Source organism: Leptonychotes weddellii, chromosome 12 (assembly GCF_054177405.1).
Source record: "Leptonychotes weddellii isolate Sample4059 chromosome 12, ASM5417740v2, whole genome shotgun sequence".
Classification (NCBI taxonomy): Eukaryota; Metazoa; Chordata; class Mammalia; order Carnivora; family Phocidae; genus Leptonychotes; species Leptonychotes weddellii.
The window spans coordinates 14,498,038-14,515,772 of NC_138380.1; the positions used below are offsets into that span (position 1 = coordinate 14,498,038).

Sequence of the window (17,735 nt, forward strand, 5' to 3'; positions counted from 1 at the left end):
ATCACAGACCTGTACCACTGAAACAAATAATACATTATATGTTTAAAAAAAAAAAAAAAAAAGAAGATAGCAGGAGGGGAAGATGAAGGGGTGGAAACTGGAGGGGGAGACGAACCATGAGAGACTATGGACTCTGAAAAACAAACTGAGGGTTCTAGAGGGAAGGGGGGTGGGGGATATGTTAGCCTGGTGGTGGGTATTAAAGAGGGCACGTTCTGCATGGAGCACTGGGTGTTATATGCAAACAATGAATCATGGATCAGTACATCAAAAACTAATGATGTAATGTATGGTGATTAACATAATAAAAAAACAAACAAACAAAAAACAGATGATTATTTCAATAGATGCAGAGAAAGCATCTGACAAAGTACATCCATTCATGATAAAAGGCCACAACAAAGTAGGTTTGGAGAGCACATACCTCAACATAATGAAGGTCATATATGAAAAACCCAAAGCTAGCATCATCCTCAATGGGGAAAAACTGAGAGCTTTACCCCTAAGGTCAGGAACAAGACAAAGATGTCCACTCTCACCACTTTTATTCAGCATAGTACTGGAAGTGCTAGCCACAGCAATCAGACAACAAAAAGAAATAAAAAGCATCCAAATTGGTAAGGAAGAAGTAAAACTTTCACTATTTGCAGATGACATGATACTATCTATAGAAAACCCAAAAGACTCCACCAAAATACTACTAGAGCTGATAAATGAATTCAGAAAAGTCTCAGGATACAAAATAAATGTGCAGAAATCTATTGTATTTCTATACAGTAATAATGGAGCAGAAGAATGAGAAATTAAGAAAACAATCCCATTTAAATTTCACCAAAAATAATATGATACCTAAGAGTAAATCTAACCCGCTCCCCCTGCTTGTGCTCCCTCTCTCTCTCTCTAATGAATAAAATCTTAAAAAAGAAAGAAAAAGTGGTGTATACACACACACAAACACACAATGGAACATTATTCAGCCATAAAAAAGAATGAAATTTTGCCATTTACGACGCGCATGGAGCTAGAGTATAATGCTAACCAAAATAAGTCAGTCAGCAAAAGACAAATACCATATGATTTCATTCACATGTGGAATTTAAGAAACAAAACAAATGAGCAAAGGAAAAAAGAGAGACAAACCAAGAAACAGTCTCTTGACTATAGGAAACAATCTGATGGTTACAGAGGGGAGAGGCGAGGGGTGAAATAGGTGATGAGGACGAAGGAGTGCACTTGTGATGAGCACTGGGTGATGTATGGAAGTGTTCAATCACTACATATACACCTGAAACTAATATAACACTGCATGTTAACTACACTAGAATTAAAATGAAATTTTTTAAAAAAAGAAAACAGCTGTGATTCCTTAAATGGCCTTACAGTGAAGACAAGGTTTCCTTCTAGTGATTAGGAGGGCACAAAGCAGCCTATCCAAAACCCTAGCAAAAACATTCCTTCAGTGACCAGAAAATGTCCTTGTTCAGCTCAGTGACTGTATCCTCCACACTTCTACCCTGGGGTAGACTTTCTGATTTATCCTGAATATGTGAATGCTGTCACACTCATTACATAGACAAAAGATCTGGGATAAAGACATTTTGACTTTATATATGCCTGGAATGACATCCTAACTTCTTAAGTCGGTAGGAGTGGAACTCCAAACACAATTATGTTCTAAATAGCTGTTAAGTTCTACTAACTTGTATTGGTAAGAATGCGTGGGTATAAAAAAAATTAATTTCATTTGTGGTTGTTTATTTGAGGAAAGAAAGCCTACATTGCCATGGAGAAGACAGATATTTCTTGAGGAATAAGAAACACATACTTTTTTTCACAATATGCAACTTGGCTCCATGTTCCTGAAAGTCTTAAATTAATTGTTTTATAACTTCTTTAAATCAAGACCTGGGGTAAATATGCTTTAGAAGCACTGAATGAGGCAGCAGAAAATACTATCTTTCACAAATTGAATTATTTAAAAATAGTTCCCAAACATAAAAGTTAGAACTTCATCAACCATTAGTAATGAGATTTTCTAATGGAGTAAAGCAAAGGGCTTTTTCCCCATTAATCTTCTTCTAAAAAAAAAAAAAAAAAAGGTCAACATCTTTGGATGTAGAAAATTCTCTCCATGTCTTTCCCTACATTACCATGTTTTTCTACTGTGTTCTCCCATTAAATCTTAGCTGCCAAAATCAGGCAGACAGAATGCAAGAGGATACTTTTTTCCTACATGTGTTTATTTTTTTAATTTGAAAAGAACAATAAAATCCAATTAGCTCTCAATATCTGATTTCTGTGAAGGGATTCTTTTAGGGGACAAAAACCTTAACAGGGAGAGCATTGCTCAATGTACTTCCTACGTATGTAACCATTATAACTGCTGTATTAAGTTACCCATGGGGTTGGTGAAGGAGATTACGTGTCTAGATTATCACCACATATATATTTTTTTTAATGTGCATGGAAGCCATACATTTTACATTAAAGAATGAAAACAGAAAATCCTGACATCATATTCCTAAACTTCTGCGGAAAGAGGGATTGCCTTAGAGACCATGCAGGCATAGTGATTATATTCATACACTCGACTTGCCCTTAGTGGAGATACAAAGGTTACATAAAATAATAATCACAGAGAAGTATTTTTTCCTCTGTCTTTTGATTGTCAGATCCATCAAACCCAGGACAAAGTCATCATCTTCGAGCATCTTAGTTTATGAGATTCTCGAGAATTACATGAATAGTTACTATAAATGACCAACAAATTGAGATGCTTGCAATAAGTGCTATGAATTTTAGACTTCTAAATCCAAAAGTATGCCTTTAAGGTAGTCACAGCTAATAATTAAAATTCTTACCAATTTATTTAGAGATTTGCCAAACTACTGTCTGGTACCAAGGATGAAGGGAGATAGAGGAGAGGCCTGTTCTGAGAAGTGGTCCAGAAGAGTGGGCAAGATGTGTATAATCGCTCTCATCAAGCATTTCTGAAACCTCTGAATTCCTTACCTCTACATTAAGCTAAAAGATACCTGGGCATCTAAGGTAGTTTTCTTGGGGGAGCATTTGGTTTAGGTGTATATTAATTAAACTAGGAAACATAACCAGTGCTGGTGAAATTGAATTCAGACTTTCTGGTGAATGCATTCTTATCAAGACACTTAACGATATCCAAAATAAGATTCCATTCTCCTATAAAGTGCATCTCTAAAATGTGTTTGAAGAAATACTATTCAGTGTTACTTGTATAGATTAATATAGATTAATTAATTCCTGAAAACCTCTTTGGGTATATTGCCCCTTCCAAATTCTGATGATACATTTTACCCCATAGGCTATGACTAGTTTAAACTCATCAACTAATCTGTGAATTCCTTCATTAAGCATGTTTATTAAGTGCTCAGCTCTGTTACAGGTGCTAGGGATGCAGCAAAGAACAAAAACCAAACCCGTAAACGCCTCCCCAAAAAACTTATTTTCATGGAATTTACACTCCTTCCAAGGACCCGGACCATGACTACAGCGGTATTCTGGCAGCAAAGAACTCTCCAAAGCTCAAAGTTGGAAGCCACCAAGCCTTCTTAAAGCTTAGGGCTGGAACTGGCCAGGCATCATTTCTGCCACATTCTAATGGTAAAAATGAGTCAGGGCCAGCTCAGATTCTAGAGGTGGGATCTACACAGGGAGTGAATCCCAGGAAACAGGATTCACTGGGGACCTTGTCGGACGCAAAATATACAAAAAAGTAAAACACACAATAGATGGTGTTAAGTTCCATGGAGGAAAATAAAACCATGAAGGGCAATACATAGAGTTGGGTAAACACTGCCATTTGGAATACAGTGACCACAGAAGGGGACACTCAAGCCAGCAAAAACCTGGAGCAGGTCAGGGAGCAGGTCATGGGGTTGCCTGCAAGGAAAGCATTCCAGGCAGAAAGAGCTCTGTAAAGGGGCCAGTGCAAAGCTCCAGATGGATGTTTCCAGCACATTCCATGAACAGCAGGGAGCCTGTGGATGCAGGAAGCCAAGGGAAAAGGAGGAAGAACTCACCAGAGTAACAGGAATGAGGGCAGCACCAGTGAGGTGTGGGCGCCAGAGGAGTTGTTTAATTTCTCCTGTGAGAGTCCCTGCTTCCTCAACCAAGAAGGCAAAGTACAAAGTCTGGCAGGGGCTTTGGAGGTTCAGGTTTCTTCAGATTCCTCAAATCCTTACCAACATAACTGCTGAACAACTCCTATCCATTAGTGTCAAGATTCACATAACAAATGTAGCAAAGTTCTCCCCTGACCTGATTTAATTTAATGAACTGAATGACCCATCTCTCAGTTTGGTTTTCATCAATCCCAGCCCCATAACAACTAGTAAGAGATGCTTGGTGGCAGGAAGACTCTGGATTTGAGTCCATGCCTCAAAATGAAAATGTTAACATTTGAGCTCATCATTTCTTTGGTTTAATTTAGCCGGGTCTGCTGCAAAAGCCACCTGTTCCTAAAAGTGTCGGCCACAGTGTCCCCTCAATAAGCTCATTTACCAGCTCTTCACTCTCTATCATGGACCCTTCATTTCCCAGCTTAGGATATTAATGTCAATCCAATTGCTTTTTATGACATTTCAGCTTGATAATTAACTCTACACACTTCCAGCATCTCCAAGGGTCTATACCCTATTCTACACCTAACAGCCTCACCTATACTCTTGTTCTCGATTTCTGCATCGTTTGATGTTCTTTGGTTGCAAGCAAGAGACACTGCTGTTCTTAAACTGAATGAAATGTGTGTGTGCAAAGAAAATTTTTGAAAGGATATTCAGGGGCTCAAAGAACTGACTAGAAGAGGCTAGGGAAGGGTAGAGGATAGAGGAGCATTAAAAAACACAAAAAAGACAAATATTCTGAACGTCTGAGCAGCCCAAGAGTTCCTCACATGACTCCGTTCCAATCATTTTTGGTCCCTCTATGTTCCTGCATTCATGGGACATTCCTCCTGGGACAGGACTCTGGTTGGCCCAACCTGGGCAACATGGCACTCCCATTATGTTGGAGTTTCCAGATTGGCAGCCTATCGGAATCACACAAAAATGAAGTAGAACAATTCTTCTAAGATGGGCATATTTGCCAAAAATAAAAAGAAAATACTAAAAATGAAGCATTATATTTCATAAATTATTTTCATTATGTTTAATATTAAACTATTAAAAACAAGGAATACCAGGAAATAAGCACTGACGTGGGCTGGAACTACGTTGTACAAAAATTTGAATGCAAAGAAAAGGAGCCTGTTAGACAATGAAGAGTTACTTGTATTTTTAGTAGGAGACTGGTGTGAGTAACAGTGCTTACACTTGAAGGATTTTAATCTGTCACCTGAAAGTGGTTTATAAGATAAATTTGAATAACAAAGCACTTAAGATGGAGAGAGAATTTAGGAAGTTACTGGAATTTTCCAACTGAGAAATAATGAAGGCCACTTGGATCTCGCATACATTTTGCCTCTGGCCACCCAGTCATTTTCTCTTTTTTTCTCTTCTATCACTGTTGCCTTGTTATTTTCTTTGTGATCCAAAGAGATCTAATTTAATAACACATTTTGCTTCATGCTTTGGGAGCCTACTATCAGATAGCTATCCCTTACTGAATAAGGCAGATTTAGAAAGCTGACCAGTTGTCACAAACTTCCTGGTTCTCTGACTTCATAGCCCTCCGTTCCTATTAGCATGAATGAGGTCACCTTGACCAGCAGACTTAGTCCCAATATGAACCTTGTTAACGGTCCTCTGATTCACCAGTAAGATGCTCACCGGCAAGCCACTCACATTGTGTCCCATGTGTAAGACACGGATCACGCCTTACACCTGAGATAAAGTCTCCACTTTATTACCCCTTTCCACCACATCCTTAATGGACTCCCTTGAAGTCAGCCCAGTATTCTGGCCTTTATAAACTAGGCTCTGTTTTTTTACCCTCCCCTTCCAACCACATCATCACCATCCAGATATAGTCCTGCTCTGAATCTCTTACCATATCTGGACAGACTTGTCTGATGTGAATCAGGGTAGGAGTCTGCATTTTGCCTGATCTTAGAGTGCTTGCTACCATATTCTCTGGGCTTCATTTCAGCAAACATTTTCCCTTTTTTTCCTGGACTTCCCTGATTCTAGCCTCTGGCCAACCTGTGGCCTACACCTATATCCTCTGGCCGCTGAGTGCTGGGTTTTGTCTGCTGGGCCGGACTCTCCCTCCTACTATCTCCTGTCCCTTCCTTTCAGCAGCTCTCATCCCTGTGTGGAGATCTTTGCCTCCAGATTTAAGCCGTTCTGAATCATCCCTACCTGCCTGACGTTATCCCCTTGATCTCCGGGTGTGCGCTAAGATAGGGGAAGTCATTTAAATGGAAGAGAATGGGCAAAGGACAGAGTACAAAAAAACAATAGAAAAGGTGTGTAACACCTTATCTTAGCCACACAGGCACCAACAGGAGCTGTGCTAGCTATCCAAGTGAGAGTCCTAGAGAAGAGAGCTTATAGATGGAGCCCTTTACCAGAAGACTGGTAGAGAATAATGTGATAGAGCACTGAGACCACTAAAATCAAGATGCTTGTTCTCAAGTTAGGGTTCTTAACATTTTTTTGTTCCATGAACTCCCTTGGCAGGCTGGACAAGCCTATGGACCTCCTCACAGAGCAGTGTTTTTAGGCTTAAAATAAAGTACATTGGACTATAAATGATTCCAATTATATTGCAATACAGTGAAACTATACTAAAAAAAAGTTTAATTTAGAAATAGTTTGCTTTGGGGCACCTGGGTGGCTCAGTCGTTAAGCGTCTGCCTTCGGCTCAGGTCATGATCCCAGGGTCCTGGGATCGAGCCCGGCATCAGGCTCCCTGCTCAGCGGGAAGCCTGCTTCTCGCTCTCCCTCTCCCACTCCCCTTGCTTGTGTTCCCTCTCTCGCTGTGTCTCTCTCTGTCAAATAAATAAAATCAAAAAAAAAAAAAGAAATAGTTTGCTTCACTATTTACCCATTAAATAACAGGGTCGAGAGTTCAGTCTAATCTCTAACATGATACATAACAAAAGATACTTGTAGATATCTGCAAAGCCGGAACAATGAGACAATCTGTGCTTTCTATTTGTGACACAGTCCCAAATACTGTTAATACTGTTGTGGCTTGTTGCCCATATTTGCCATGGAAGAAAATATCAAATTTCCTTTCAGAGATGTGTGTGAAAATAAACATGATTTTTTTTTTCCTGTTTATGTCATAGATCCCCAAATATACTTCAGGTACCCATTAGTTAAGAACCCTATTCCAATGGAAGTTACAATCCTAGGCAAGCCCCGAGTGTTGCTGGAAATCTGTTGTCAATTCTTTCCTAAGGGGACCCTTTCACTATCTTATCAGGCTAGGATCGGCCTTTCTTCTCCAAAGCTAGGCTGCCCTTCCTGCCAACCTGCGAACACACCACTGGATCTTCTCCCTGGTGCCTGGGTGGGTCCCCGGGGCTTCTTCTGGGTGTGATGCTAGACCTCCTTGCAACAGTGGAACTGTGGTCTTCCCTCCCACTTCTTTAGCTGTTACTCTCTCACTCATACACGGATTTGTTCATTAATTCAACCAACAGATTTTTAGTGTACAAAAAAGGCATGTTACATGTCTGTCCAGACTGGATTCAAAATCTATCCCCCAGCTAACACTCTCCTAATTTATCATCTCATTCCTTAATACTCACTTCTGATAACATTTCTCAGGCTCAGCCTTTTTTAAGAGATAGAAAGTTAGTAATTACAATTATATATTGTACACATTTGCAGATACGGCAATCTCTGCCGGGTGGATAATATTAATAATAATTTTCCTTTCCTATAGATCAAATCTTACAATGGATTTGAAAATGTAGAACTCTTTGAAAGCAGTATTAATAACTTTGATTTACTGAGTGCCTACTACATGCAAAACACTGTTATAAATGCTTACTGTGGATTATCTCTTTAATTATCATAACAATTCTGAGAGAGAAGGGCTATTAATACCTTCATTTCATAGTCAAACTAAGATTCAAACAGGTTAATAACTTGTCCAGTGACAGTACTAAAGAACAAAAGCATTGTATCAATAGTTATATTTTATCCACCTTCTACCCATTATATGAAATGAAAATTATATATACTCAAAGTTATATGGCTATATATTATAATAATTAGCCATATTTAAATAAGGACCACTGGAATCCATTCTGCCATTTGTATGTAAATTACTTCTGGAAGTTATTGAGTAAAAGCCATAAAACACAAGGTAAGAAGATAAATCCCCCAATGGCCTTCTGTAGGTGAAATGCAAATACCAACACTCAGTTGTTCCTGAGGAGTAACATACATTTTTACACAGCTCTAATTTTTGGCACATTTTATTTCCTATTGTCTTATCTCTCATTGTGTTAAGAATGTGTACTTTGTTATCAATATTTTTGTTCTCTTTTCTAAATATAAAGGAATGGTTTTCCCTTCAATGATGAGACAAAATCCTGAAATTATTGTTACAGTAAGAGCAATGACTGTTTTATCAGCTTAATCCAGGAATTGCAGACCAGGGAAATAAGATAAAGAAAACCTACCTAAAAAATTATCAACGTATTATAAACATTTGCTAGGTTCTTTGTAGGAGCTCTGTTCTCATTTTTTAACATAAATTGAACAAAATGAAAATATATTAGGAAAAAATTAATAAACCTCCAATATTTTCTTTAGGTAATTACTGTTAACATTTTCATATGTATTCTTCCAAAATATTCTCTGTGTACATATATATACAGCGGCTCTGAAGTATGCAGGCAGGTAAGATTGGAACGGTGCATCCTGGAGGATATAACCAAGTCATTTTCATTGGGATGGATTCACATTTTAGATAAGCCTTCACCTTCTCAGTCACCCTCATTATGCAAGGGCTCATAGAGTGCCAGAATTACAACCCTCAGAATATTGCCTCATACAAAGGCCCATTTTATAGCCAAAATAAAGGCACTGCAATAGGCAAGTGACCACAGGATCCACGCGTCAGTCCTAACACAGCATTATCAGAAGCTGCTGGCCCAACAGAACTTTGGAATGGCTTTTTTAAATCTCATCTAATATGCAAGCTTGGGGGCAATACCTCTGCAATTTTGGCATTGAATTCTGTGACATTTAAGGTACCAGATTTCGCACTGGTCACAGACTGGGTTGGTTAATATCAAGAGGATAGTGAGGCCTCCAAGTAGTAGAGGCCAGATGTCAATGCTTAAAAGCCAGTAGCCTGAAGGTTGCAATTACTTTAATGGCCAGCAAGGCTGGAGGGACAGCCAACTGGACTTTACCTTCAGGGAGTTTGAGAGATAATAATGGGAGTCTGGTGTTCCTAGAGACCAAATGGTTAAGACAAGGCAGTCAACAAGGGTGATGTTAAATATCTACAACCAGGAAAAGGTAAGAATAGAAAAGCAGGAGGCTGAGGGTGTTTGCCCCCAAAGTAGTTATGATTCCTTGTTCAGTTTCTAAATCTGAACTAATTTTAATATTCAGAACCCAATGACTGGACAGATCCGGGTCCTAGATGGAAAGAATCTGCCAACACTGTGCCAAGAAAATACTTTAATGATTTTTTAGTCCTTCCCCAAATGGATCTATAGACACTTAAAAGGTTGACTTTACCCTGAGGACAAGAGAATACCCAGACATTTTTGAGAAATACTGACAAAGTGTCTGACTTGACATTGATACTTAGAGATCTAAATCATCAACATCAAGCCCTCTACCCCAGCCTGAGTGGGGGCTTAAGGGAACAAGGAAAACACGGTGCCTTGGATAAAAATCAGATCACAATGGGCCCATTCTATCTCAAGACCCATCCAGTGGTCATTTTTCCAATTCCAGAATGAATACTTGGAATCAATATACTTAGCAATGGCAGTAACCCCCATGTTGGGTCACTGACCTCCAGTAAAAAGTATCACAGGAAACCTCTGACCCTGCCCTCCTCCTACAGCCAATATAGTTAGTCAAAAACGATATTATATCCTCAGGGTGGACAGCGGAGATAAGTGCCACCATTAGAAACCTAAAGTATACAGTGGGTGGTGGTACTTAGCCAGTCTTCCTTTGACAGGATGGCTCCTGAAAAATTACTGTAGGCTACTGCGAGCTTAACCAAGGAGGAGCCCTAGCCGAAGCTGCTGTGTCAGACCTGGTATCATGGTCAGAGCAGAAGAATGATGCCTCCGGTACGCTGTGGGCCGCCACTGCTTTGGCAAATGTGTTCTTTTTGATTCCAATCAGAAAAGATAATCAGTTTGCATTTATGACTTTGACACTCTTCAGTCATAGTTTTGCTTCAGGACTGTATTGAAGTCTGTCATGAAGTAGTCTGATGGGGGCCACCTGGATAGCCCACAAAAATCAAACCAATCGGGGCGCCTGGGTGGCTCAGTCGTTAAGCGTCTGCCTTCGGCTCAGGTCATGATCCCAGGGTTCTGGGATCAAGCCCCGCATCGGGCTCCCTGCTCCCTGGGAAGCCTCCTTCTCCCTCTCCCACTCCCCCTGCTTGTGTTCCCCCTCTCACTGCCTCTCTCTGCCAAAATAAATAATAAAATATTAAAAAAAAAAATCAAACCAATCTATTATGTCAATGATACCCTGCAAATCAGGCAGGAGGAACAAGAGGTGGCTCCTATGTGGGAGACCTTGGTGAGCACTCGTGCTCCGGAGAGTGAAAGGTAAGCCCTATGAAAACTCAGGGAACTGACACTTTGGTGGAGCTTTTAGGGGTCCACTGGGAGGGGGCTTCTGGGATATCTACCACTCTAAAGTAAAATACTTTAATGGCTTCAGCTTCCATTTGCTACAATAAAGAAAGCACAGGGCCTGGTCTTCCTCGTAGGGTCATGGAGATAAAACATTCCACACAGCTCTGGCTCATTTACCAGGTGACACAGAACTGTCAACATTGAGCGGGACCTTATTTAGAAAAGGCCTTAGCAACAGGGCCAGGCTTTGGTATAAGCAGCCCTGAAGCCTGAGCATTAGGATCAAGCAAAAACTACAGCCCTGAATATGTATGTCAGCAGTGAGAAAAAAAAAAAAACAAAAAAACACACCACTGTAGGCTGCTATTGCAAACCTCAGGGGAAGAATTGCAAGACAGGCCCTTGGGATTCTAAAGCAACTAAATTCTTGCAGATTCGGTTTATAAAATTTATATCCCCACTGGTAGAGAATGGAAATTTCCATTACTCTGTTTTTGTCAATGCTTGGAGTTGTCAAACTTCTGAATTTTCTTAAGAAATGAATATAAACTTGATTATTTTTTATGCTATTTCATACTATATAGAAAAAATAGAAAATAAACATATCTTCCAAGCATCTTTACCTGTTGTAGATGGCAGTTGTTTAAAAGAGAGAGACAAACTAGCTAAGATCCAAAGTTCCTTCGACTCAAAATAATAATTTTTAAAAATCAGGGAAAACAGATGTTTAGAACATGGAAGGAAGGAAGCCTCAGAAGTTTTCATAACCTTTATACCAACTGATACCTTGTAATGATTTGTTGTTGATTACTTCTCCCTTAGATACCTCAAGATACGTGATAGTATTTCAACTCTTGAGATTAGGCCTTCCTGTGGCAAAATTGGGGGAAAAAGAAATGAAGAGAAAGATATCTAAGTAAGAAATTAGGAAGTAAGTAAGTAAATAAAAATCTAGGTAGTATGAATTTCAGGACTGTTGAAGATTACTCGCCCGTGCTGCTGGACTTGGCTATGTCGATATGTAAGTCTAGAGGACACTAGAGCATCTGACAAAAAAAGAAAAAGAAAAAAAGAGAGAGAATTCTATTCAAACATTAAATGGAATCATAGATGAATGTTTATATTCTTTACTTTTCCTCCCAAAGCCTGTTTTTATGTTTTAATGTCCACTTTCTGGGGCTAGGATTCTTCCACTTAGCAGGAAGAGTTCTTCTCTGGAATAGGATTTTTGATAGTCCCCTGGGCTCTGCTGGCCCCTTATCCATCAGACTTTAAGGAGCTCACAGCTACTATCTATGTGATGGATAAAGTTAGTTTAGTCTGAAGAAATAGATACTAATCTCTACAGAAAAGAAAAATTAATTCCATGTCAAAGTGATTATTCTGGTTTGAGATGCCCTTGTTTTCCCCATTAGAAATTAATAATAGGGTGGGAAAGGTTTTTAATATGGGTTTCTCACCTTTTATACTCTACTGTCTTTTGTCTAGTTTTGGTAATAAATGTGTGGTTCCCAAAAAGAAGCCACATTCTTTCCAAGAATGATGATGGTTTTTTGCTTTTTTTTTCTGCCATCTACCCTGAACTCAGCTTCTTTAATGGCTAACTTTCATGAACTTTGCTTTATAATTCCTAGTTAAGTTTTCCTTTTCAGATTTCAAGTTACCATATTTCAATTTCTAATCAATTATGTAAAGTTATTTTTACCTATTACTAGCAGTTAGAGTCTACAGAGAGGCAGTTTCCAAGAAATTCAGAATATATTTTAAAAAGAAATGCCTACCATCTGCAAGTGAAGCTACAAAGTTAGCGTTTTAATTGGGCATACGCAGAGGCAGCTTAAAAAGCATGGCTACAAGTTCAAGGAATTGAGGGGTGCAAGACTGATGTCAGCCACCAGTGTGTGTTGATCAGAACTAGGAGTTTGGGGCTGGTGGGGGAAGTGAGAAGGGATGGTCAGTGTAGAGAAAGGAGAGCTGAGCATTGCCATATGAGCATGCCCAGGGGAGGGAGACACGTAAGCAAAAACACCTACCTACCACACCCAACCCCGCTGACTTGATAGGGCCAATCTCACTGAGAAGATATCCACACCCAATTTAGGTCTACATACAGGAAGAAAATCAATGCCATGTCAAAGGGAGTATTGCAGCCTGAGATATACTTATTTTCACCACTATAATTAATACACGGCAGTCAGGATTTTATATTTCAGCTCTCTAACATGGTTAATTTGAGTTCAGTCTGTCATATGTATCCATTATTAGTATGCTGATAACTCCATCTCTGAGTCAGTTGGGGTCAGCCCTTGAACCATGAAATATTAGTCAGTGTGATGCTGCCCCATGGGATAACATCTAGTGCACAGCTTGCCTTTTCCAAGTGATAGTTCTGTTTCACGCAACTGTTCTCGAAATTTCTATGGTTGATATGGGTCATTAAAATTACTAGAGTAGAAAATGCTCTGTATTAAATAATTTAAAATATCATCAACTTCAGAGTACTAGAATACATATTCATAGTAACATGGACCTCTTTACTCTGACATCTATTGGGATGAATAGAATTAAACCTAAGTTAGGAAACACATCAAAATTAAATCACCAGGAAATCTCATTCCCAACCAGTGGACTGCAAAACAAACTTTAATAATCTTCTGGAAGAAGCCTCTCCTCACATTTTAGGAGAGTGGAGAAAAGAGAGACTTCAAGATGATAAGTAGGGAGAGGAGAGTTCTTATATGTCAAGAAAAATCTTTGAGACTGGAATGACACTTCTTCCAGTATTTATATGAGCTGTATAAAGGCTCATAGAAAATGTGGGTACAGACTGTGTACAAAGTGTCTGATCATGTTCTGGCTACCTAAAATGTCAACTTGAGAAGGAAACCTTAGTAGGGAGAGATGGGTAACATGCAACAGAGGGAGATTTATTTTCTGTCATCCTGTTGCATAATGGGCTCATTTTTAGTGATACTCCAATATACACTAAGCATAGTAAGTATGGGTAATGAATAAAATATCTTGGCAATGTAGAAAATATGTAAGACATGTGGTCTTTCTATCAGTATCTTGATTAACTGGGTAGAGCTCACAAAAATGTGAACTGGCTCTCTGGGTTTTCCAGCAAAATCTCTCACATATTTCTCCTATCCAGGGACTCAAATTGAACTATCCTGTCTTCAGTTTCTTATTTAAATTATTATTTATTTTAATAAATAGTCCAACAGAACAAAGCATGACCTATGCTGCTGTATTTGTCAGTGGGGGCTGCTATGACAAATTACCACAGGCTGGGTGGCTTAAACAATGAGCAATTATTTTGTACAGTACTGGAGCCTGAGAAGTCCAAGGTCAAGGTGCTGGTGGATTTAGTGTCTGGTAAGAGTACTCTTCCTAGATTTCAGGCAGCTATGTTTTTGCTATATCCTCACATGAGGTGGGGGGGCTCTCCTCTCTTTCTCTGGGGAGGCTACTCATCTCATCCACCCTTATGATCTCATTGGAACCTAATTACCTCCCAAAAGCCTCACCTCTTAATACCATTCCATTGGCGATTAGGGTTTCAACGTATGCATTTTAGGAGTGGGGGGTACAAGCATGCAGTCCATAACAGCCACAATAGATTAATTTCTGCATAATGATAACTACACATTTGATACCTTTTGTATTACATCAAAGTATCAGGTAATTGTGCTGAACAGAAATCAGATCTCTGATGAATTTTAAATCACTACTCATGTAGTTATACTCAAAGAGTTATAGAAGATTTATTAGACATGAAAAAAACCCAAGGTTTATCAGGATACAGGGAAATCTCAGTAGGGCTAGTCCTCACCAAGACTACAACTGGAAAATGTTCATTTACTGGCAGTTTTGACAACCTCAAAAGCAGCAGGTCTCTGACGTTAGCGCTCCACAAGGATTGTGAGGTTAGATATGTTGTCTTTTCCACCATTCCTAATATCCTCCAGTTTGCTCAATATTCTGTTTGCATTGTCCATAATCACATCAGCAGGACCTCCAATATGTACTCAATGCCCAAGAAATTCCTGATCTCACAGGCCCAGCATGATAAGTAATATTTGCAGCACCATCTCATAACCTTGAGACATGATTTGTCCACCAGATGAATAGCTCTTCCACCAATGTGGGGTTTTGCTCTATCATCAATAGTTCCCTTCTGCAACTGCTTTCTAATTTCAATTGCAGGTTGTTTTGATCCCCATGACATCGTTACTATGAGAGGTACTTCCTAACCTGAGGTAGCTGGGAATGGTGCCTTTACGGTCCTAGTTCTGTTAAACTTTCTATTCCATTTGGTAACTGCCATGATTTCATTCAGTCCTCTGTTCACCAATCCTAGAGCTTTCTACTTATACAAAGGAAGTAAAACATTAGTAGGCTGTCCATGTAGATCAGTTCTACAGACAGAAGGATCTACTAGCTAATACCAAAGACTTCTGCCGGTGAGACTGTTCCTAGTACTAATTTTGGCCCTGCCTTTCATCCCACTATTCATACATTTCTTGCCTTTGGTGAGTAGTGCCACCACGGAATCCCATCATCATCACTGAAATCAGGCAAGCCAGTTTGTCAGCAGTGATTCCCACCATAGAACCTGCCTCTAGAGAAGAGCCACGAGATGCCACCTCTAGTGAGGGAAGTGTCTTCTGGACCCTCTTGGGGGATACACTTAGGGATTAGATGGGCAAGCCTTACTCTACTGTAGCACTCCCATCTTCCTAAACCTTTGAATACGCACCCCCCTCTTTTTAACAGCATAACAAGGAGAGTCTGGCATTTCATCTTCATTATACTGGATACAAGTTTTAGTCAACCAAAGCAAGCAAACTGTTAGGATGCATGCCAATCACCCATGCCAATGTTTTAAATACTAAATTGTGTCTTAATTCACTAATAGCAATATATTAGACCCAATCCAACAGTAAATCCTAATTGCAAATATCTACAATTCTTTTTATGTGTATTAGACCTCCTTAAAGGCTACACTTAGTACTTTATACTCTAAGGACTGCTACTATTTGAGTCTATTTAAAGGACTAGAAACAATGAGACATAGTGGGGGCAGTTCCTATGGAGGATCATAAGTCCCTGAGCTTGTGGAATTATGAAATTATTCTGATTACATCAAAGTAGGTCATTGCAGGTACTTTAGGAGACCAGCTCCCCTGACTGGACATAAGTGGCTGCTTTTATGAGTAAAGGATACTGGGCAAAAAATAGGAAAAGCCCCCCCATCTTTATCAGAGTCTGCCTGTAGGAGAGCTCTCCTTCACATTTAATAGCCTCACTTTAACACAGGAGACCACAGGAGATTGGAAATTCAATTTGTATCACAATTACTTCACTTTCAGGATTAAAAATCAAGTTTGGTTTTCAGAATTCTATGCCTTGAAGCTACAGAAAATAAGGGACTTTTGTTAGCTATGTAATAAAATCATTAACTAGAACCTGAACTAGGGATTTTCTTTCTCCAAGTTCTTCAACTAACATTGAAATAGCCCATCAACCAACTTCATTATGCTTATTTTCTCTAACATATTCTATGGTAGCAATTGCTTGATCTGCCAAAGCTGTGCTTCTTCTATAGGCATATCATTATAGATGTCTACAGGTGATAAGTAACTATTTTGCTGATGTATATCATGAACCATCAATGTCTCCTTGACCACTGGAAAGAGGGTTATTAATGATTTTCAATCTAATCAGAACATCAACAACAACAAAATAACATATACACATAACAGAATCAATTCAGAGAACCCATCTTCAAGGTTCTTGTTCCTCTGGAACCACTTCCAGTACCAATTTTTGATATCAGGGTTTTATTGGAAAAGCTATCTTCATGAGTGATATAGGACAAGAGATTTATTATAAATAATAGACAATGCCCAATTGTGGGACCTGTGGACAAATCTACACAAACTGTTACCTCTGAGGCTGGGTTGGACTTGACATAGTTATGAAACAGGGAGAGCAATCTGTAACTTATGGAAATGCACCAGAATCTATAAAGACAAACTGGAACCAGAGTCTGTCTCTGAACTACCTCAATGATGCTGGAGACCTGCAGGAAAAGCTGGTACCTTTTACGATAAAGTGGCACATGCGCCTTCACCAGGATTTGAGAAACCAAACCAGAAGATCTGATGGGAGCTGGAGGAGCTGGGTTATATGCTGCCCATGTCAACAGCTGAATGAGCAGATGAGGGACCACACATGTGTGCCACACTACCTTAAGTTCCTCACTTACCCATCTGAGCATAAAAATGGCCACTTCATTTCCACCTTCTAAATCCTGCACACATTTCTCTTGAGGCCAAATACAATCTGGAAATTGAAAAAAAATTTTATTAAACAACTCCTGAATGATGAAGATGTCAGCAATTAAAAAATAATAGTAATGGGGGGCGCCTGGGTGGCTCAGTCATTAAGCGTCTGCCTTCGGCTCAGATCATGATCCCAGGGTCCTGGGATCGAGCCCCACATCGGGCTCCTGGCTCTGTGGGAAGCCCGCTTCTCCCTCTCCTCCCTGCTTGTACTCTCTCACTGTCTCTCCTCCTCGCTCTCTCTCGAATAAATAAATAAAATATTTAAAATAATAATAATAATAGTAATGGAAATCAGATCAATGAACATATCAGAATCTAGGAGCTATTTTTAAAGCAATAATCAAAGGAAAACATGAAGCACTAAAGAGTTACAGCAGTGAAAATAAAAATTAAAAATAAATTAAATCAATATAAAACTAAAAAATAACAAAATGAAATCATTAATATAAAAACTAGAAAAGAATAATAAGACAAAAAGAAAGCACAAGGAAGGAAAAAAATTAAAGATATAAAAAATGAATAGAGAACAGAAAAACTTAACATCAAGTTAATAAAAAAAAATCCTGGAAGGTGGAAAAGAAGCAACATAAACAAATCACTAGCAA

At 39.2% G+C, this 17,735-nt stretch overlaps 1 long non-coding RNA gene across 1 annotated transcript in view; it reads right to left on the bottom strand.

The window, feature by feature from the left end:
* The window catches only part of LOC115944897 (uncharacterized), a 42,112-nt gene that overhangs the window by 7,722 nt on the left and 16,655 nt on the right, over nucleotides 1-17,735 (bottom strand). The window contains exon 2 of the long non-coding RNA XR_004079398.2: nucleotides 17,052-17,128. This is a non-coding gene — a long non-coding RNA (uncharacterized LOC115944897). The remainder of the gene's footprint in view (nucleotides 1-17,051; nucleotides 17,129-17,735) is intronic.